The sequence below is a fragment of the Saccostrea cucullata genome, unplaced genomic scaffold, assembly GCF_032062105.1.
Source record: "Saccostrea cucullata isolate Sc308-1 unplaced genomic scaffold, CSIRO_AGI_Scuc_v1 ctg279, whole genome shotgun sequence".
Lineage (NCBI taxonomy): Eukaryota > Metazoa > Mollusca > Bivalvia > Ostreida > Ostreidae > Saccostrea > Saccostrea cuccullata.
The window spans coordinates 151,127-175,438 of NW_026933486.1; the positions used below are offsets into that span (position 1 = coordinate 151,127).

Below are 24,312 nucleotides of genomic sequence, written 5' to 3' on the forward strand. Positions count from 1 at the left end.
ATTCAACACTACTGGATTGAGTCATCATTTTATTATCACAATATAATGTAATATATAGACATATTGACACATTCAAATCATCAACATATCTAATGTAAACAATTTTAAATATGCTATCTCCTACAAAGAGATACTTATTCAATGAATTGATATCATCATACACTTTCTAATGTCCTTAAAGTGTCTACTAGTTCTAAGAAAGTCGAAGCTGTAGGGGGTTATGGGTTCGAAAACATTCTACCGCAATTTATTAAAGCCCTGCATTCCTAAAGGTAAAAAGTACAAAAACCAAATTATCGCCCTGCTTAGATGATATATCTCATTTACATTCGTTCTTATTCGGGTGTGATCGACTGAGGTGACATCTCATTAATAATCGTATATACTCGGGTGTGATCGAGAGAGGTGACATTTCAATGTTATTTGTTAATACTCGGGTGTGATCGAGTGAGGAGACTTTTCAATGTTATTTGTTAATACTCGGGTGTGGTCGAGTGAAGAGACTTTTCAATGTTATTTGTAATACTCGGGAGTGATAGAGTGAAGAGACTTTTCAATGTTATTTGTAATGCTCGGGAGTGATAGAGTGAAGAGACTTTTCAATGTTATTTGTAATACTCGGGAGTAATAGAGTGAAGACTGAAGAGACTTTTCAATGTTATTTGTAATACTCGGGTGTGATCGAGTGAAGAGACTTTTCAATGTTATTTGTAATACTCGGGAGTGATAGAGTGAAGAGACTTTTCAATGTTATTTGTAATACTCGGGTGTGATCGAGTGAAGAGACTTTTCAATGTTATTTGTTAATACTCGAGTGTGATCGAGTGAGGTGACATTTCAGTATCATTTGTTAATACTCGGGTGTGATCGAGTGAGGTGACATTTCAATGTTATTTGTTAATACTCGGGTGTGATCGAGTGAAGTGACATTTCATTGTTATTTGTTAATACTCGGGTGTTATCAAGTGAGGAGACATTTCAATGTTATTTGTTTATACTCGGGCGTGATCGAGTGAGGTGAGTATAAACAAATGATATTGAAATGTCATTGTTATTTGTTAATACTCGGGTGTGATCGAGTGAGGTGACATTTCAATATCATTTGTTTATACTCGGGTGTGATCGAGTGAGGTGACATTTCAATATCATTTGTTTATACTCGGGTGTGATCGAGAGAGTTGACATTTCACTCTTAGAGAATCAGATATACCCTGGTAACACCAGGCTTCTGCAAGATATCCAAATCTTACAGGAGTACAAGATTGCGGTTAAAAACAAATACTAAGCCGTACAGGAAATAGGTGAACTAACAACAGTTGAAGATCATTGGAAAGTGATAAAAGAGACCATCACAACAAGCTGCTATGAAATACTAGAAGTAAAGAACCGTTATAAAGAGTGGATCACAATTGACACACTTAGGAAAGTAGAGGATAGCACCTAAAGCAGAACAAACTGCAAAAGCAGGAAACATGAAATACCTGTATGACATCACCAAGAAACTAGCTGGGAAGCGAATAGATAAGAACGACCAGTGAAAGACAAAGCAGGGAAACAACTAGTAGGGGAGGAAGAACAAAGAAAGAGATGGAAAGATGAAACATATGGAGATAGCAAACAGCACAAGATAAAAAGTCCATAAAACAATACAAAACAGGAGCAGAGCAATCATGGACCTCCAAAACATCAGAGGTTGGATCACCTGCCGACCGGTCCCCACCGCCGTGTGCTCCTTGTCATGATCGGGAAATAACGGGAAAATCCGTCGTCAATTCAGTGTACATGTATAAATAATGGGAGTAACAATTAGTATGAAAACGTCAGTCATCATTTGACTCAATGATGAATTGTGTTTGATGACAAGGTATTTGTATCAACCATAGAACTCACGAAATGATGAATTTAAACGAGACTGCTGGTATTCTTGTTTCATCAACTTGTTTGTCAATAATTTACCACTTTTTAAAAATTGTTCGTGTGTATCGAATCAAATGAGATATACCGAGGTATAAATTCTGTATGTAGGTGATGAAGATATACTGCTGAATAATAAGGGAAGTTGACGATAGAAAAATTGAAGTCATCACAATTATCATAGAGTTTGGTTGTTAGATTACCATTGATGTCTTTTTCAAGTAAAATATCCAAATACGGAACAGATGTGTCAGACTCTGTGGTGTCTTTTATCTCAAGCCCACCACGAATCGATATGTCATATCGACTTAAGAATGGAAATTATCATTGTTAATTGACAAATACGTCGTTGATTTTATCTAAATGTTGAGTTGAAAGCCACAACAAGTGTTTTCCTCTTTTGAAAAATTATTGAATAGGCCAGTTGCATCTAACCTCCCAAAAATACACCAGCAAAAATAGCAATAAACAGATGAGGAATGGCAAGTCATCAGGGCCTGATATCACCCCTTTCGAGGCACTTAAAGCTGATTTTGACAAGTCAGCTGTCTTTTTTTTTTTTTAAAATATGGGAGGTAAAAAGCTTCCAGATAAATATTGAAAGAAGGATACCCCATTAAACTTCCAAAAAAGGAGACCCCAGCGATTGTGCCAACTATAGTGGAATAACACTGTTGGATGTTCCAGTAAAGGTATTTAACAGGATCAGACTGAACAGAATGAAAGAAGAAGTGGATGATAAGCTACGTGACCAACAAGCTGGATTTCGTAAAAATAGATCTTGTACAGACCAGATAGCAACATAGCTTCATAGATTTTGAGAAAGCCTTTGACAGCATTGACAGAGAGACAATATGGAAGCTTCTGCAACATTATGGTAAATTGGTTAATATCATCCGCAACTCTTATGAACACCATGTCGCAGAAGTTTCCATTGTAAACTGGTATAAATTTCAACCGCAACTCTTATGAACACCTGACATGCAGGGTCATACGTGGAGGACAAGTGACAGAGTCATTCGAAGTAAGAACAGGAGTTCGTCAGGGATGTCTACTGTCACCATTTCTGTTTCTTCTTGCAATAGACTGGATAATGAAATCATCCACAGAAACAGAGAAATGAATATAGTGGACACCATGGTTACATAGTGACAACAAAACAATTTTAACATTTTCATACAAAACTGCAGTATAGTTCGAATTATTTTGCCACTTCAAATGGAAAAGTTTTGGATGATCTAATTTCAGGCACAGAAGGGCTAATAGATTATACAAGGTTTGTTAGGAATGTTTTGTTGTGGTAGTAGTAAAATAATATGTAAGGAATACAGGTTCCCTATATTTTGAGATGACAGCTTAAGAATATGCGCTCCTCAGCTAGGAAGAATAATTTCTAAAAGCCTTATCTGGTTTTAAAATCTCAAAGAAAGCTTGAAAAATGATATCTTTTCTTGCAACATTTTCCATTTCATATATCTCATTATGATTAAAGGTTCTTTGAAGATCTTATACAGTTTTAAAGGAATATAATTTTATATTAGCAAACGTATTATTATATTTTTTTCTAAATACAAAGCAGATTTATTCAAAATCACATACAGGAGAAAATACGTGAGTTTCTGATTGACAATCTGAATTACCGAAAGGATTTATTATAAATTTCCTGATGACTTCAACTTTTCAATCGGCAACCTCCCTAACCTGTATACATAGCAATATATATAATAGTACCCCCATCATCTATATTTTGGGATATATTTCTCTCAGTTGATTTGATACAAATGAACATGTTCTATGTAGAACCAATTTCTAAAACCAGGCAATTGACAAAAGTTGATGAAGCAAGATTATCATCAGTCCCGTTTAAAGTCATAACTTGGAAGTTCTATGGTAGAATAATTGCCTTGTCAGCAAATGCAGTAGTATCATTAAGTCAAATGCAGACTAATTTTTTTTCATTCTAATTGTTTAACCATATATTTACACGTTAGTCAACATTTGACCGAAAGAAAGATTGTAAACTTGCGAAATGATGACCTCAAATAAGGCGGTCGCTTAAACTTTAAAAAATTTTGAATCCATTTGAAAGTGGAAATGCTTTTTGAAAAATTGAAATGCATAAAATGAAAATTGTTGCACGAAAATGTTTCATTTTCAAGCTCCATTTTAAGACTTTCTAAATGAACTAATATGAAAAGCCATCCTTCCTGGCTGAAGAGGGGGTATCCTTAAACATACGAAGACAGCTCACTCTTTTGTGCCCAATGAATATATACTTTTTTAAATGGATTGCTCTCTGGTCTCGTCGATCCAGCCAAAATTCTCTTAGACAACTGAGGCACTCTGTAAGTCTGGTTAAAGTCATACTCACACTTAGGTCTCAAGTGACTGGACCAACAAGAATTTGAATTTTGAGAACGTTAAAAATGTTTCTATTTGAAACCACCTGGGGCTCTATTCATCTTTTTTTTTCACACGAAGGGCCACCAAGATTGCAAACCTATTACATAAGCTTATATCATGGAAGGATTGCCACGCCACCGAAGACATACAAGATAAACAGTAGCCCTGGCTGAGGCCAAGCTAGGTCACAAATATTTAATGTGATATTCTAATTGTACCAACTCCGCCATTAACGCGTCACTTCCTGTCAGAGTTACGTAAACAATCAGCGTCTAATTCAGGCTACTTTGACTTCAAGATAGATTGTATTTATGAAAATCGCCCATTTCCAATTACTGATAACACATGTTGCCAAAAAAAAAACTGCAACATAACACGAGCAAGTTTGAAACCTTGCAAACAAGAGATTTTTTGTATTCGGTAAATGTATTAATAGATATTCCCCATTTAAGGAATTGAGAATTTCAGGCTTTAAAGACTTCCTCATGTAACGTGCTTAAAGTTACATTACATAATTTAACCATGGCTATCACTTTTAGGATAAGTTTAGTAACATAACCAATATCATTTTTTCTCAAAGAACGCCGGCTCAAGGTTGTGGTCATTATACTTTACAAAATTATAAGTGTTGTGTTAAGGGATTTAGATTTCTTCTTTGTGGCAAAGATCACTAAAACGTTTGTTGAATTCAGTTTGAAAGAAGCGACACGTACCTACTCATGTTGGGCGACAACGAAAAAATGATGAAAACGAGGCAGTTCGGAAACTCCTCATTGGGAATGACTAGGATTAAACACCTGGAACAGAGAGCGGACCGGATGGACCAGAGTTAGACTTCCCCGGAAGTCATAGGTACTATTCTGTATCGAGACGTACAAAACAAAACCCTGACATGACCGACAAACATCTACCACTATACACTATAGTAGTACTATATCTATGTGTATATGTATGAAGACTGATAATACACACAGTGGAGATGATTTTAATCAAACAATCTCTGTCATTCGAATGTTTATATTGACCGATAATCCCCCTGTATGGAAATGTATGGAATGCAAATCCTATACACGAACACGCCACTTTGTTTCCATTGCAGGGCGTGCTTTTTGTTTCCATGCCAGAACGTGCGGATGTTCTCGATGATTACTTGCCGCTTTTGTTTGGCCTCCAATCAAATCTGTCATATTTATTGATAACTGCTTAGATTAGAGTCTGTCCACTGACCACTTATAGCAACACTAGAACAAACGTTCGTGGGACTTAGGTTCTCCTATGGATTACGTACCATGCACCCTGGAGTCTAATCTCGTGTTGTCTCGCGTTATCTCATTTCAAATTTGTTATCACCAAATTTTGACGCGCAATACAGAAGTGTCAACCAATTTTCACTTAGATTTATTTATTTTTTTATTTGCTGATTAAACATGTCAAAGTTGTGTATACTTGTCACTCATATGACGTCACATCAGACAATTTGTCGTCTGCTCACCTGCGCCAAATTCAGCAAGGTCACCAGTATCAACAATATGAAACGTACACGGTGGCCATTTTTAAAACTTTACTTCAAATAATAATTTACAATAAAATTCACTGCCTTGCATTACTTTTCCTATCAACTTTGACACATAATTAATTGGCTGGGATGTCGTGCATTTCAAGCATGTCACAATTTGTGACTTCAAAGCCAAAACTGACATATGAAATACCAATCTCAACAAAGCGATGTTGTGCGACTAGCATTTAAACGTTCTCCCTCTCTGTTTATAATGATTCTCTGCGTCCGTAGCCAAAAATTAATCAACTAAAAGGGAAACTTGTAGTGTTTACCTGGCTGACGCTGGTCCCTCTAAATCAGATTAATAAGGGTGTAGCAGGTTATGGGGACGTGATGAATTCATTTTACATAGCATACAGGTAACACCGCGGGCACCTGTTGCCAGGACGGCGGAATTTTTAATATTTACTAACATTGTACATAAGAATTTACTGAGAAGCATAATGTAAGACAAACGTTATTTTGGCTAATGCCTAAATACTGAAGCTAGACATACTTCGATATTTTCTTTTTTTTTTTTCTGGTCTATTTAATAAAACAAATTGATTCTAAAACATTGTATCATTTATTTAAAGGAATATGATGGAATGTAAAAATTACACTACTCAATATTTTCCATTTGTATTGCATGTTTTTTACCCATTTTTGTCGTATAGTTTTTTTATTTTACTGTATTCAGTATTTACTTGTATATACTTTGAATTTTTAATATTCCATTTGCGTTGTATCATTTTCAGATTTGTATTAAAATAAATAAAAATAATTAAAAAATTAAATAATAAAAAATTTAAACTCTAATTATTCTGTTATTTCTATTTGTTTACATAATTTTCTTCTATTATTTCCATTTCTGTAGTTTAATCTTCATTTTCCCTTTTGAATTCTATAATTTTCTAGATGGAAAAGATGCAATAAATACATGCAAAGTAATACCATACAAGTAGGAAAATTATATAAAAAAGTATACCATTCGAATGGAAAATTATTCAAAACAAATTGAAAATTATAATATACAAATGGAACATTGTAATACAAATGGTAAAAAAAGAGCCATAAACTTTCATATAAAATAGTAAAGAAAGCAAAACTTATGCGAACATAATGCAGCTAAAATATACTTATACAGAGATTTTTTCTTCAGGAGGTTAAAAGATTCACATTTTCACATAGTCTAATTTTGTAAAAATTAGACTATTAGACTAAATCAGAACAACAACTACGCCACTTTATGATCAAGGATGTTACCTGCAAAACAAAAAGAATGACTGATTGATTGATTGATTGATTGATTGATTGATTGATTGGAAATAAAGAAATTGAGGCTTAAAAACAAAAAAGAAAAGAAATAACGAACAGTAAAAGTCTAATGAAACAATTCAAATCAGGAGCAGACCAATCACGTACCTCTAAAACCAATGATAGGATGAGGGGCTATGGAGGAGTGAGCATCCCCTGACAGCCGATCACATTCGCCATGTGCTACTTGTCATAATAGATCAAACTGAAAAATTCGTAGATTTAGCTATATGTAGTAAAACGTCAGCCAGCATTCGACTTTATGATATATTGTATATACTTGATGACAATGATATTTTATTGACCATAGAGTTTGCGAAATGTTGACATCGAGATTGTTGATATCCTAGATTCATCCATTGGTTTATCCCTAATTAGTTTCTTTATAAAAATGGTCCTAGACGTAGGTAGAATATAATCTTGCGTATGAAATCAGAATATCGGCAGTCTAGTTTAAAGTCATCAATTCTAAAGTTCTATGGTCGATACAATGACCTTGTCGGCAAATACAATTTATCATTGAGTCAAATGCTGACTGACGTTTTCTTTTTCATAATAATTTTAGTCCATTATTTATACACTGAATTGACGACGAATTTTTCCGTTATTTCCCGATCATGACAAGGAGCACACGGCGGATGTGACCGGTCGGCAAAGGATGCTCACTACTCCATGGAACCTGATCCCACCTCTGATGTTTTGGAGGTCTGTGTTTGCTCTGCTCCTATTTTGTTTTGCTTTATGGACTTTAGATTTTGAATACTGTTCGTTATCTCCATTATTATGTTTTATCAACTCATTAACTACTTATGATAAGCATTGTTGTAAGATTACCAACGCCCTTTACTAGCAAAATATCCAAATATAAAATGTTTCAGACTCTGTGGTATCTTTTATTTTAAGATCATTGGGATATATCTTGTTGACATATGATGAAAATATTGATAATTGATGATACGTCATATTGTTAATTGATAATACGTGGTTGATATACTAGTATCTACATGTTGAGTTGAAGACAACAGCAAGTGTTTTCTTTTTTACGTATGTCTTTGAATATATTCTGCACATAAGGATACAAAAAATAGGCCTGCTTATATTACGGAGAACAAAGAAACTACATAGATATCTTCAACAGAAATTCAAGCATCATTTTTACATAAATCCCAAGTACTTCTTTGTACAATCAAATGAATATTTTTTTTCAAAATTATTTAGGAAATGACTAATAAAAAGGGAAATTTACGAGCTGCATTTTTATTTGAAATAGCGGCTGTCAAAGATGTCAACATCGTTGGAAACCTATGGTGTCGGTCTCACGAGATCGACCGAGGGTTTCCGAAGATGAGATGTCAAAGCCTGGGCTAATTTATCGTGGGAATAGTATATAGAGTTGATAATGAATAGTCCCATGTTTTGATGTATTGGTTTTGGTAAGAGTTTTTAATTTCAAATTTTCTAAACGGTCCTTGTTTTAAATGCCTAGGATCCATATCTGATTTACAGTAGTCTTGAAGTTTCTCCTTCACTGCTGTTAATATACGTATTTTGAGGAGCAAAGAAAGAGGCTTGGTAGAACATTTACTGCATGGATGTTAAAATGCATTCCTCGTAAAAATACAATGTACATGTATTAGTGAGCTGACATTCTTCGGATTAGATAGAATGTTCTATCGTTAAAATGATATTGTCCTACGGACCCGGTTTAACGAAGACCGTGTATTCGTAATGTAGCAGAAAGAAACACGGGCGATAACTGCATAGTGCATTTACTAGGAACAATCTTGAGAGTTCCGAATGTAAACATGGAGGTAATTTGAATCGAGAGAATAACGTTGAGAAAATGAATGGGATTTTCGTATTTATATGGATTGTTTTTTTGGGATAAAAGGCATAAGCAATCTCAAAAAGGTTTGTTATGATTAATTTGCAAGTTATTTTCAGTGCAAATCCGTTTGTATCCTTCAAAATCGTTTCGGTGCGATTCTGCAATTTTTTGCTACATTACGAGTATATAGGCGGTATTCTAACTGTGGTGAGGGCTTGTACCGAGACACAGTTAGATTATTCTAACTATCTTCGGATAAAAAAAGAGCTAAGCTAGAAGACAGGTACATGTACTATGCTCCAGTCGGTCCTTGTATAAATATCATGAAATATTTAAAACATTAAACAACAAACAAACAAACCCACTGGGATTGAACTCTCTGGGATTGTAACAAAGTAATAAAGTAAATCGAGCTTTTAATTTTAAATGTTTTCTTAAAAGAATTTCACATTCAATTGCTTTCATTTATAAGTATCTAGAAAATAACTAAGTAAATCAAGTACATTTTGAAAGTGTTTTATTTAAAAGAAAATGAAATTGTATTCAATTGCTTTCCTTTATTTTTGTGCAGAAAGAAAAATAGATTCCATGAGAATTGTAAAGTAGGAAAACGGGGTGGCCATATTGCATTATCAAAGTTATTTATGAATGATGAAAGCCAAACATTTCATTGATATTAAATTATCTAGACAAGTAGATTGAAACCTCTAAACATAAGTACGATTCACCCGATTTAAATAAATTCTGAATCCAATAAATTCAATCTTTTGATACGACTGGGAACCCCGGAAGGCATCAGAGAGAATCATTTGTTTCAATTCTATGACGAGTCGGATTAACAGTGGAAATAATAGAATAAAAGTGAAATTAAACATCCAAGGTTTGAAACGCATCGGCGGAGGAAATCACGCGATATCTACATTAGAAATGATTCTGCTTCCTGATAAATCTCCGCCGTACAAAATAAACCCATTGTTGATCTATCAAAATGATTCGATTTTGTTTTATATTCACATATCTACTTATGGTACAAAGGGCGCCTTGAAGTCTACATAAAAACCTTTTTCCCATGTAAGGTATTGATAGAGGGCAATGGGTATTATGAAATAGAAATTTCTCTTCATCTTAAGCGCAATAAGGCTCTTTATGTTTAGTTATTGAAATCTGTAAATTCATATCTACTAAGCAGCGAAGATCCGTATTGATAAGAAACCAAAGCATACTAAACAAAACGATGCTGAAAAGCAGTTCAATGTAAATGCTTTATAAGAAATATACCAATTATTGGAAATGTCTATCTTTAAGGAAATACTAAATTCAAGATAAAGCACTTTTTTCGTGTTGACATTACAAATCAAATCCTTTTAGAGTAATATTTTTTTTTAATTAATGTAAAAAAAAAATCAATTCAAGATTTTAAAAGGCTTAAAATTTTTTCAAAATTCATTATTTTGTTGAAGGAAAAGATATAATTTGGTCAAAGCAAGAGGCAATATTGATTCTGTAAATTTTTAAAGGTAGCAAGGTTTCAGCTAAACTTTATTGCGACTATATAGTGAGAAAATTGAGATTTAACGAAAATTTTTACCGATTCCTTTGATAAACAGTGTGATTTGGGGTTCAAACACAACAACACACGCACACACTCAAATAAACTGGATTTGGATGAGTTCAATTCAATTTGTTCTTTTGATTTTGTCATCTTTTTCCAGTTTTAAAATTGATCTTATGAAACAATTTTTGTCTTAAAACTAAATAAAGTTTCCGAATCATGGATGTACGTGTGACTTTTATTCTGAGGGAGGACATTATCAAATCAAAGATATGAAAATGACATTAAAATATGTGGAATATTACTTAAAATAGCTGTTAACGGAAGTCACATGCATGGCTGATAGTTGTTTCACAGACTAGCAGTACCAAAGTGCAATGAGGTCGTGTTTATATTAGATACGACAAAACCAAGTCTGTTAGATGTAGATTTTTTCATTTAATGAGCGTCAACTCCTCCAGTCTGCTTTAACGGTATCTGGAAAACAAATATCCTAATATCAGCATAATTTTCTTCTCCATTAGTGACGGCAAGCGTCACGTGGTGCGCGGCTCGAGCTCTCCATGACAACAATAACAGACTCACGCAGCAGGTATGATTCAAAATGGCGTCCATTCGAATCCCACCCATCGCTCCCTAATGGAGGCTGCAGTTTTGCACCGATATCTACAAGAATTAAGCTAAAAAAGAGATGGAATTTGACGGATTCAATGAAAGGTTTTTCCTACTTTACCAGCGTGGCCTCTGTATATCATACCTGAAAACAGAATGTTATCAACGGAAATTCCGGGAAAAAAGAAAACGTTTGAAACATGATTCATATTTTGAAAGGTTTTCTTTAATTTTATTTAGTCATTAACCAATTTTTATCCATTCATAATTATTCGTTTTCTTTTCAGTCAAGGACTATTAATTCAAGATTCCATTCTGGTTGGTAAATTTTAGAGACAAACATTCATTTTTAATATCTCTGGTTTGGCATGTCAAAAATCGCTCAGTTTCCTTGATTTCATTGTTCTTTCCTCTCTCTGCTGTTTCTGGGGTCGTTCTTTGTTCCGGACCCAGCTTTATATATATAGTTCTGATGGACTTTTGAGCTTCAATACTGTTCATCATCTTATTACTGGTATTTCATCTCAAGTCCTTACTTACAGAAAAATAACAAAGCCTATCTGCAAAACACATCTAGTACAGCAATATCCGAAATAGTATTTATGGAGGTCTTCCAAAATGTTTTTTTTTAACCTTCCATGGGAACCAATTGTGTCCCCCTATAGGCAAACCTGTTTTTGTTCCTCCATGAAGAAATGAAAATAATCAGTTTCTTGCGAAAGACACCAACTGACATAACCGTTTCTATCGTCATCCCCTCGTACTAATGTAGCAATATACCTTTATAACCTGTACATGGGGCTTGTGTCACCCATTAACTTCCAAGTTGATTCGATTTAAACGTAGCAAACTATGGACAAAAAATATTTGATGAAACAAGAAGACTAGTATCAGCAGTCTCGTTTAAAGTCATCATTTCGTTAAGTTCTATGGTCGATACAATGTCCTTGTCAACAAATACAACTTATCATTGAGTCGAATGTTGACCGACGCTTCCATACTATTTATTAGGTCATTGCTTACACATTTAATTGTCTAAGAATTTTTTCGTTTTCTCAACAATGACAAGAACACGGCGGACATGGCCTGTCGGAGCTGGATGCTTACTCCTCAATGACACCTGATTCCACATCTGATTTCTTTAAAAGTTCCGTGTTTGCTTTGCTCTCGCTGTGTATTGTTTTGATGAACCTTTGAGTTGGATTACCGTTTGTTTTCTTCATATCTACTTCTATATATCGCTTACCTTTAATATCATGACCAATATATTTAAATATTTTCAGTCATGCGATGATTCATTGTATTTCATTAAACCTTAAAATGAAACGACAGAAATTGAAACCTGTTTCATTTTTTGACGTCTAACAATAAAAAGGCATTGATGGCAAAGAAGTATCCTTTTTTTACTAATATTAAATAAAACGAAAACTAATTAAATTTCTATAGCCAATTTCACTCACACAATTATTACAACTATATACATTGACATGCTAGAACATATTAAGAATATTAACTATCGGTATTTCTAAACGGATAGAAGCTCTTGCCAAACAAGATAGGGATACAAGGGTATAAACAACCTCGTTATAAATCAGTCGAAAAATCTGTGGTTGCATGATACAATGACAAATTTTGCAAATACAATCAAAATTTAGAATCCCAACCACCGATATCTTGGATACCATGGATGAAATATGTAGAAATAACGAACGGTATATTTAAACAATAAAATACTTTCTTTGGTTGTTAGTAAGGTAGTAAGCGTTGCAGCTCTTGCATAAAAAATACATATCCTTTTTCTGACGTAGCTGCGACGTTATTACCTTACTAACAACCGAAGAAAGACATTTACTTTTTTATATTTATATCTGTATAGATAATCGTTAAAAGTAGGATTAAAAAAGATTAATTATTGTATTATTGAAATGTACGTTGTAGTACGTTTCATTGATAGAACAGCCATAGATCATAATTATCTATACAGTTGATAGCCTATTCGCCATTCATGAACTGATAAACGTCAATGGTTTTGCAAAGAAATAAAGGATGATAAATATTCAGTGAATGTATATATTTTGGCATTGCCATAACGATCAAGATATTTTCGAAATGTTGACTTTAAATGAGAATAAATCTGTTTAATCAACTTATTAGTCACTAGCTTGCCTCGTTTTTTTTAAATTGTTCGTATCAAATCAACTGAGAGACATAATCTCCATATGCTGGTGAAATGGGTATTTTGCTACATACAAAATGGAAGTTGACGATAGATAAGATCTGGATGTTAAGCTACCAATGACGTTTTTTTCTTTTAAAATACTCAAATAAAGAGGTGCATGTGTCAGACTCTGTGGTAATTTTTATTTCTAGTTTTCTGAGATACTGTATATGGAGTCGACATATGCATATGATTAATTATTGTTTTGATACGTCATCGATATAACAAAATAAATAGTTTAAGGTCACAGCAAATGTTATCTCCTCATGTAGAGAAAAATCCACTGTAAGAGTAAGTACATGCATGACATATATTCACAAACAAACTGGACAAATGTGAAAAATTATGCAAAAACTTTGAACACGTATACGACTTATATTCACAATTATTGTGGTGTCGTAAAGACTAGAGTTGAACTGAATTTGAATGGTCAAATTAATTTTAAAGTATCGTGCAGGTACAAACGTTTATTTTTAATTCAAAATGGAAAAATATCTAAAATAATTAAACTCTCAATCTTTATTAAGTGTAAGATAAAGATACCATAAATTCCATACATATTCGGGAAAAGTAACCACATTGCTCTAACGCGAATATATTTTATACATATTCGCGTAGTCATCACGCCAATATTGGCTAAATTAATCCACCGCGTATAATTGCATTGTGGAGTGTGCATAAGTGTACACTGCTCAGATATCTTGTTATGTACAGGTGTGATATGTCGGTGTTAAAAGTGATCAAACATTCGTATGATGCCACCCCCCGTTATCTGGAGGTCGTGACCCCGCGTGGATCACATTCCTCGTCAGCAAATATTGACTAGTCAATGGAATGTGTACATCATTGTCAACTGATGGTAAAATACGTGGGCGGATCTAAAAATACAAGTACAAAACAAGCAGTTAATCACCTTTAACTTTCGACCGTTTATTGCAGAAATAGACGAAGAAATCGCCATAATGTAAAAGGAAAAGTTAGTAGAAAATTGAGACACTGGTTTGTAATACATACAATGTACAGTATTAAGTTCATAAAACAATAAAAGAAATTGAAATACATAATCTCTTGATCATTTTTTATCTGTAAAGAAATGGTGTTTGTTAGTATTCCATAAAATGTAAATATAAAAGATAAAACAGTATATTGGATTATTTATTCAAATTTATTACAGTAGTTGCTCTATGATATGTGAATCACACGTTCCGTATTGTCGATTTACCGATACAATCGCTTTATGTGTTTCCTGATATGAATTGTACTGTAACTTTGTAAATAACTTGCTATAAAATGTTTTATACGAGTTACACTGTGTATTGTCCATGTGTTGTTATGTGTAGGACCTATTGATTCTTGCTTGAGCTCACAGCAGAGAATGTATCTGAAGCACCCTCTTTTAAAATTTTTAACGATTGTTTATACATATGTTGAACAAAACTTCATATCGTCAGTAAATGCTGTGCAAAGCAGGCAATAGTATGCTCTGAAATTATTAAATAAAGATGGATATAAGTAAAATACGATATATAATTTCAATGTGAAAAGTGTATTTTGTATCTCTTGGTTAAATTTAAGAAATAATCAATAACACTTAACAGACACGCCCAGTAGATTGTGGCAAAGATATAATCAACCATTCATGTTCAGCTCCTGCATCATTCAAATAATTATACGTTTAAGGATAGGTACAAGAAGAAGTCCCATATTATAGAAAAAAAGAATAGAGAGGCCATAGATACAATCACTAGTTTGGGTGCTGATGATGGCACTTGAGTTTAAGATGGTGGTGCGGGGTGGACAAGAAACCATAACATGGTCCCTGGACAGAAATGGAAACCAGACCACCTTCAAGTGCACACTTGCGATTGACGAAAAACAAGATCATTTCTCCCGACCAACTCTTAATGATCACTTCTTTTTTTCAGACAAATAAATGTAAACAAAGATCAAACTTCAATTTAGTTCCATTAACCGGTCTCCTAGACGGGGGACCTTCTCAAGTGCGATCGAAATACGACGCAGACGACTGAGAGAAAGCGCGGGATCCCTGTCAAGTGTCATTGACAGAAAAAAGACGGATAGAAATGATAAACCTCGAGGAGCAACCCGATCTACTGCTCTTGTGTACAGAGGAAATTCCAGACCCATTTGTTGAGAGGATATATATTCTAAAGAACTCTTGGAGACTCACAATGAAATACTTATCTCCTAGGTTCTATAATTACAAAGCTATCGATATAGACCCTCCAATATGATATTCCTTAATTTACACGTTCTCAAATCACAGTGAAAAGACTTTGATATGAAAATGGTTTTCAGAATGCATCAATATGCTTATAATTCAAACTCACAGAGGATCAAATTCACTACAAAAAGTGACAGAGATTGGTTTGAGGAGTGACACCCCCTTCTTCCCGCGCGTTCTTTTATTCGGTAGCTGTCGATCTGCCATTTGTTTTCGCCTCTTAGCAGACATGTATCAAGAAGAAGATGAAACATAAGAGCCAATTACAGCTATATAATAAGTTAAAAGAGGGATTGATTAGACAGGCCCGCCTGCTTTTTGTTAAGTCGGGGTTTGTTTTAGTCGAAGTAGCCAGGTGCAGGAATCCTATAACGAGCGGGGTATAACAGAATCAAAATTCTCATTTTCCCAATCAAAATGTTTGCAGAGTATCAAGGTCTGCAGTTTCCAGGATATAGTTACTCCTCAATGGCAGCTTCGTAAATGTTTTTTTTTTCTTTTTTTTTTTTTTTTGCTCTCCATTCTAACTTTACTTCCAATATTTTCAGGGTATATATGTATGGTCGAGATAATGACCTTGTCAACAAAAACAATTTATCATTAAGTCAAATGCTGAATAGTTATGCCATTATTTACACGCTGAATAGTCGACGGATTTTTACAATTATTTACCGATCATGATAAGGAGCACACGGCAAGTGTGACCGGTCGGCAGAGGATTCTCACTTCTCCGTGGTACCTGATCCCACCTCTGATGTTTTAGGGGGTCTGCTCCAAAATTTGTTTTGTTTGAATGGACTTTTTTTAAGCCTAAATACTGTTTTTATCACCATATATCGTGCCTGAATTTAGGTTTACATGAAGAGATTGGTGTTTTGGTTTGACACCCGTCTTCCTCAATTTACGACAAAATTAATTTGTTGGAGATGTAAATAAAGATAAATGTGTTCTTAATAAGCTATACAAAATTGCAAAAATCACATTTTAAAAACATTCTGCAAGTATGCCATAAATAAATACAGCTGTTTGAAAATAGAAATGCTTTTATTGTTGTGTGCTAATTGCAAATGGGAAACAGGACCCCGCTTTGTAATACTGTCTTTTTTATAAATATAGAAAATTTGGGTGTTATGACTATTTTTTCAGTCATAACACAACATTTTCTATTTTAATAAAAAAGAATATGGGAAGACAATAACCTTTGCTTTCTTTAGTTATAGGTCTTTGGACGGTTTACATTTGACCATTCTTGAAAAAACACTAATTTGCATGTAATAGAATAGCGTAATATTTCTTAATTTCGAATATAAATTAAGACAGTTAAAAATCTTAAAGAGTAAAGCAAGTACAAATATACTTATTCAATCAATATGACTCAAGATTTTACTTTATAACGCAGATTCTGACAGGGGTTATTTGGCTAAAATCCCCATCCCTTTTTTTCAATGATGATTGTCTAATATATGGTAGGGACCTGGCTGATGGAGTCTGAAGTTGGGTGGTAGTTTTGGTGTCGGTAAAGTTGTTAGTTATCGCAGTTTCCTATCATTTTTGAGGAGTGCCATGTTGTTTATTTTAGGATAGATTTCACCGATTTCTTAGTCTCCCAAACTCTTGTCACAAATTCTGAAATTAGCCAATTATAATCCGTCAAGGCAGTGAAGTCTCATGCTGAGATGAATTCTCGCAAATCCTCGCGGAACAGATGTCACGATTAGAGGTTGATAAGTAGCTATATTATTTTACATAACAAAGATAAACATACTTGTGGGTCAATTTGTACAACTCGATGAAAAGAAAAATAATCTTAAAATAAATAAAAAGTCACACAGCTGATTTTATTTAAATTTTGCATTAAATACTGCGGAAACTTCCCTCTGTAAAAAACAAATTATATCCAGCCAAGTTATTTCTTTCGTCAGGGAAATTTTCTACTCAAAGCTCAGTTGCTTTCAAATTGATTACTTATAAAATATGTATTTACAATTTTCTTAAAATATTTATACTGATCTAGCCATGGCCATTTCTTTGTAATGTACTGAATTGAAAAATATCATAAGTTTTTTAAAAAAGAGTTATATATGGTTATAAATGAAAAAATTGTGATAATTTTGCAGTCCACTCATCCGATACAAGGGGAAACGTAAAGAGACGAACAGTATTGAAGCTCAAAGGTCCTAAAAATAGATCAAACACGGACCTCTAAAAGGTCAGAGATGGGATCAAGTGCCATGGAGGAGTGAGCATCCTCTGCCGACCGGTCACACCCGCCCTGTGCTCCTTGTCATGATCGGGAAATAACGGAAAAATCCGTCATCAATTCAGTGTGTAATTAATGGACCAACAATTACTATGAAAGACGTCAGTCAGTATTTGACTCAATGAAAAACTGTGCTTGCAGACAAGGTCATTGTATCGACCGTAGAACTAACCAAATCATGATTTTCAACGAGACTGCTAATATTTCTGTTTCATCAGTTTGTTTGTCAATAATTTGCCTTGTTTTAGAAATTGCTCATACGTAGAGCGCATGCTCTTGTGTATATAACCAACTAAGATTTATAAACTCTCTATGCATGTGATGAAGGTACTGCATAATTAAGGCATATTCGCGATTTTAAAGTTAAAGTCATCACGTTTATCATAGAGCTTCCATTGGTTGTATATAATCATTAATGTCTTTTTCAAGTAAAATATTCAAATATGAAACAGATGTGTCAGACTCTGTGGTATCTTTTCTCTCAAGCTCACCGGGATATATCGAATCAACATAAAATGGAAGTTACCATTGTTAATTAAAAATACGTCGTCGATATATGTCTAAATGTTCAGTTGAAGGCTTCAGCAAACTTGTGTTTTCTTCTTTTTACATATAAGATTTTGAATAAAATCTCTGCTTCATGTGAATACAAAATAGGCCTGCTAATAACGGGGCACAATTGGTAACCAGGAGTATTCTAATAGACTGTTGGAAGACCTGGTCTCCAAACACCACATAGATATATTGTCAAACAGAAACTCAAGCATATTTTTGATGTCGAATTCAGAGTACTTAATTTGTGTGTAATCAGTATGTGTTTTAACAAAATAATTTTGCAAAGGAGCAATGACAGAGTCAGTAAATTTACAAGTTCGATTTTAATGAAAAAGCAGCTGTTAATAAAGTCTGAACTGTGACTTACCGTTCGCAATATAAATAGTTGTATATAAAATAAAATAGTTGTTAGTTTTCATGTTGTTGATTTTGGTAAATTTTTGTGATCTCAAATTTTTCGAATATATTGTTGAACAGTACTCCCAAAGTTTCTCTTTACCACTGTTACTATCTTAGTAGAGGAAAATGCTTGGTATAACATTTACTGGAACCCGCTATAATATCTCTTTGTTTGTAAGGATTTTTTATGTAGTTTCGAAATACAAATATACTAGTAGATATGGTAATCCCACAAAATTTTTATGATAAATGTAATCATTTCTTTTTTTTTTTTACTAATCATCAACCTCCCTTACATATTGGATTCCAAAACTTCATAAAAAATCCTTTCAAGCAAAGATACATAGCGGGTTCCAGTAAATGCTCAACCAAACCTCTTTCTTTACTTCACACTAAGATATTAACAGTGGTGAAGGGAACAATATTTTCAAGAAGTAGACAGTGTATATCAGATGTGGATACTTAAAAAAGTAGACCATGAACAATTTCAAATTAAAAACCTACGACTTTTTTAACTTTATGCGCAACCAGCCCACACGATTAATTAAAGTTTTATACTGATGCTTTTCTGTATAATTGACAGCTGCTTTTTCTGTAAAAATGGAACTCGTAAATGTACTGGTCATTTGCAAAATTATTTTGTTAGAAAACATTCTGATTGTACATTTAAATGAATTTTGCTTCATATGAATTCAAAAGTAGTTTTGATGATAACTAACCTCGACTGATTTCAAAACTTTTGATTCCAAAATAATTTGATGAAAGGCGTTAGATATCAAAATCTACCTCCAAAGATGACACTTGTAAAATCTTGATAGTAAGGAAAGGATATATTCGTAGATCAGAAAAAAAAGTAACCCAACAAAAGACACAAATAGTCGACAGTATCAACAAAAGGGGAAAAACTCTTAATCAACTCGGCAATAGAAAACATGATGCAAATAGAGTTATCTTTCTTTGATAGATCTTGTCGCCAGCAAGGTGAGTTATTATCAGAGCGGGTTTTTTTTCCTTTTCTTAATTAACAACTTTCAAATGCCGTTCACAATTAACAAGGCACATTAATATCACACCTTAAAACGTCTTAAACCATTTCCAAAAAGTAAATGATGTTTAAATTTTAAAAATTAAACTCAAGCTCGACTGAATGATGATATTTGAACAAAATAACTGAATGATCCATCTCTTCTGGTATTCTTTGTGTATAAGACCACCTTCAAATAATGCATCCAGGGACTCGATTCTACAAAGCCGACCTACATACATGTAAGAGTTTCCTGATTCAAACGGGTGTTTATCTTTTTTCTTAATGTATTTATTGAGATAATGAACAGTAATAGATCTCCAAAAAAATGAAATATATGGAGATAACGAACAGTATTCAAACTCAAAAGTCCATTCAACAAAAAAAAACAAGAGCAGGGAAAACATAGACTCTGATACATCAGAGGTGGGATCAGGTGTCATATGGAGGAGTGAGCATCCCCTGCTTCCCGGGCACACACGCTCTGTCCTCCTTGTCATGCTCAGGAAATAACGGGAAAATCCGTCGTAAATTCAGTGTATCAGTAATGTACTAACAATAAGTATTACGTATGAAAAAGGTCTGTCAGCATTTTACTCAATGATAAATTGATACAGTTGACAGGCGCAGATCATCAGAAGCGATGATCCGCGCCTGTCAACAAGACGTGATACAGCTCTTCAGATCAATTTACTGGTATAATGATAAATTTATTATATACCCCCTCATAACTAGCCAAATATAGCAGCCGAGTAATAATATCCATAAAACAAAGCATAATTACAAGGGGCTTTTTAACGCGCAAGAAAAATAACGTCATGTTTCTGCATCCTATCTATCAGAAAGTGGTGATCCGGAAAGTCGGATCACGACGTCACTTGATAGCATATAATCAACAGTAAAATAATGATACACATTAGGTATATAATAAATATGGTGTATGCATCTTTCGAATTTGATCATGGTTTTCCGAGGGGTATGAAATCACTACATCCTTACCCATGATAATAATATTAACAGTCCATTAATTGTTGGAAAATTGAAGTTCATGGAACAAACGGATTCTTGACCAATATTATTCTTCTAAGATGCGACGGATTAAGAAGCCAATGATTTGTAATATCAGTTAGTACAAGCCTGTATTCTACTGAAAGATTGCCATCATTTTTGACATTGCTACAATATGAAAAAGTCGTGCCTGGTTTCATTCCAGTATTCCTGTCTTTGTCTATGGATAGGTATACTCAATGATAAATCTTTTCTAGTAATCTTACTTTCATTGACAAAGTAGAAAGATTACGGGGAAGGCAATTGCACAGAAGCTTCTTTTATTAAGTGAATCTTGGCTTCGCCAACATAAATAAGACAACAAATGGTGCATTCTATTCCGAAGACAGTTTGTAATCAATATATGAATTTTTTTAAAGTCTTTGGCAGATCAATAGCAAAGAGGCGACATGGGATAAGTAAAAGATTCTTCAAATACATGTTTTTCTGAAAGAAACTTCACATTCCTTCAATTTAATGAAGGATATGGAGATAACGAACAGTATTCAATATCAAAGTTCATAAAACAGTACAAAATAGAAGCATAGCAAACACTGACCTCCGAAACATCAGACGACTGATATTCTTGTTTCATCAACTTGCTTTCTAATAACTTACCTCGTTTTAGAAATTGTTCATACGTAGAGCATGATCTTGCGTATCGAATCAACTGAGATATATACAAACCGTATGCAGGTGGAGAAGGTATATTGCTGCATAAGTAAGGGAAGTTGAGGATTGGAAAGTTAAAGTCATCACTTTTATCATATAGCTTGGTTGATATATTACCATTAACGTCTTTTCAAGTAAAATATCCAAGTATGAAACAGATGTGTCAGACTCTGTAGTATCTTTTATCTCAAGCTCACCGGGTATATCGTATCTACGTAGGAATGGAAATTACTCTTGTTAATTGACAATACGTCGTCGACATATCTAAATGTCGAGTAGAAGGCCACAGCAAGTGTTTTCTTCTTTTCACGCATAAGATTTTGCACAAATTCTGTTTCTTTGGAAATAAAAATAGGTCTGCTAAAAACGGAGAACAATTGGTACCCATGGAAATTCCAACAGATTGTTGGAATACCTGGTCTCCAAAAACCACATAGATATTGTCAATCAGAAACTCAAGCATCTCTTTGATTTCAACTTCAGAGTACTTGTGTGTGCAATCAGAATGTGTTTTAACAAAATAATTTTGCTAATGACCAATGACCAGGTAAGTAAATTTATGAGTTTCATTTTTATTTAAAAAGCAGCTGTCGATGATATCAAAAAAACCTGCACTTTAATTCATTGTGGGGAATTGTTGTGTATAAAGTTGAAAAGTCGTAAGTTTTAAGCTGTTGATTTTGGTAAAATCTTCTGATTTCAAATTGTCTAAAAGTTTTTTGGAATTTTTGAGTATCCACATCTGATTCACACCACTTCTTGAATATATTGTTGCACAGTACTCTTCAAGTTTTTCCTTCACTGGTGTCAATATCTTAGTGAGGAGTAACGAAAGAGGCTTGGCTGAACATTTACTGGAGCCTGCAATGTATCTTTGTTTGTAAAGATTTTCATGAAGTTTCGGAATCCAATATATGTATGGTAATTCAAATTCATTTTGGCTCTGTGGAATATTAAAAATATTTAAAATTGACATATGATTTTGAAGAATCTCTTCCTTAGAAAGGGAAGTATAAGTAGGATTGCCACTTGTAGAATTAAATCTTCTGAAATACAATTTATATAATGAGCCTTTCAAACGAAGACAACGTTGTTACCTGCTTTGTCGGCAGGGACCAGAACGTACTGATTATGTTAACTATGTAATTCTTTTTTCACTTCTGGATTATTGACCACGAACACAGAAGGATACATGGTTTCCACATTGTCCCTCAATCTTTTAATACGCGACTTTAACATGGATCTGATACATTTAATCCATTCTGACAAGGTGTCAACGTCTTCTTTTTCATATCTGGCCCATCGTCTGGCGTAATTTACAACAGAATCTATAATATTTATGCGATTCCGACGCCGGTTGAAGGATCGGGGTTCCCTATAATTAGGACTTTTATCGAATTCGAACTGTAAGTTTTATACCAGAACTGAAAATTAGAAGTCGGTACATATGACAACATATCCCTTATGATTATCCTAGGGGCACTGATTAAAATCATTGAGTCTGTGTCCTTTACAGACTCGCAGAAGTCACCCCTTTTAATATGGGTGATGGGTCTGCCAGTTTCAGGAAAACTAATAATCTTATGTTCTACTGAGGAAACTATGCCAAGAAATAAGGAAATTCTGTCCGGTCTATATAAATATGTTGGATTCAATATAAGTGCAATTTACATTAATCACAATTATAACCTTTAGAAATATGAGACAAAATTAATTACAACAGTTATATTAGTGCATCCAAAATTTCATAGATGAACTTAAATGAATTAATGAGTTATTTTACATCAAAAATCAATAACTTTCCTATTTATAAAGAAACTTTTTTTCTTCATTTTTCTGTTTTCTTCCTGGTCTCATGTCTTTATACTTGTACTTTGAAAGAGGGGGGGGGTGTCATTTAACCTCAAATTCAAAATATGAATGTGTAACACAAATAATAAACATCTTAAGAATTACCAAAACATGAAAAGGATCAATCTAGGGGAAACTTAACGTAATGAACTAGTGTTGAACATTGATTCCGCTTATTCATCTAATTCTAATGCACCTTTAAATGGTTACATTAATAAAGCATAGGCCTAAAGTCTTACATGAGTGAACATGATCTATCTCATGCTAAAAATAAAACACAGGTGTCTTGAGGACATTCTGAAAGTAGATAAGCTTTGATTTTCACTTTCTGTCTCGCGAACATGTATTGATTTTCATGTAGAACAAAATATTGACATAGACGGGTTATAGATCATGGCGGATAGTTTGTTGCCAACCTGTGGAAACGAAACTGAGGAAGATTGTGAAGAGAATTTACTTGAGATTGAGAGAGACTCAGATGAGATGGAAGATTTCTTTCAATACATTCTTGATAACAACGTAGAGGGAATTAAACTGAAACTGGAAGATGGGTACAATGCTTTGTCGGTGAGTGTACATGGTGATATGGCTCTTCATTTTGCAGCTTTGAACAGTAAAGTGGACGTGTTACGTGTTTTTGAAAATCAGTTGCGGAACAAGTCAGCAATAAACACTGTGCATGTTAAAGATATTGACGAATGTGGCACGGCTCTTCACACAGCTATGGACGGCCAAGTGTCTGTGGAAACTGTGCTATTTCTCGTAGAATGGGGTGCTGATGTTAACGCAAAGGATATCCGTGGAGGATCCGTTCTCCATGAATTGATAGACATGGCATGGACGGATTTCGAAGAAGACTTTGATAGGGAGAAATACCT

General features: G+C 33.9%; 1 protein-coding gene across 1 annotated transcript in view; it reads left to right on the forward strand.

Moving 5' to 3' along the window:
• The window catches only part of LOC134238456 (peptide methionine sulfoxide reductase MsrB-like), a 110,161-nt gene that overhangs the window by 50,318 nt on the left and 35,531 nt on the right, over positions 1–24,312 (forward strand). The window lies entirely within an intron of this gene.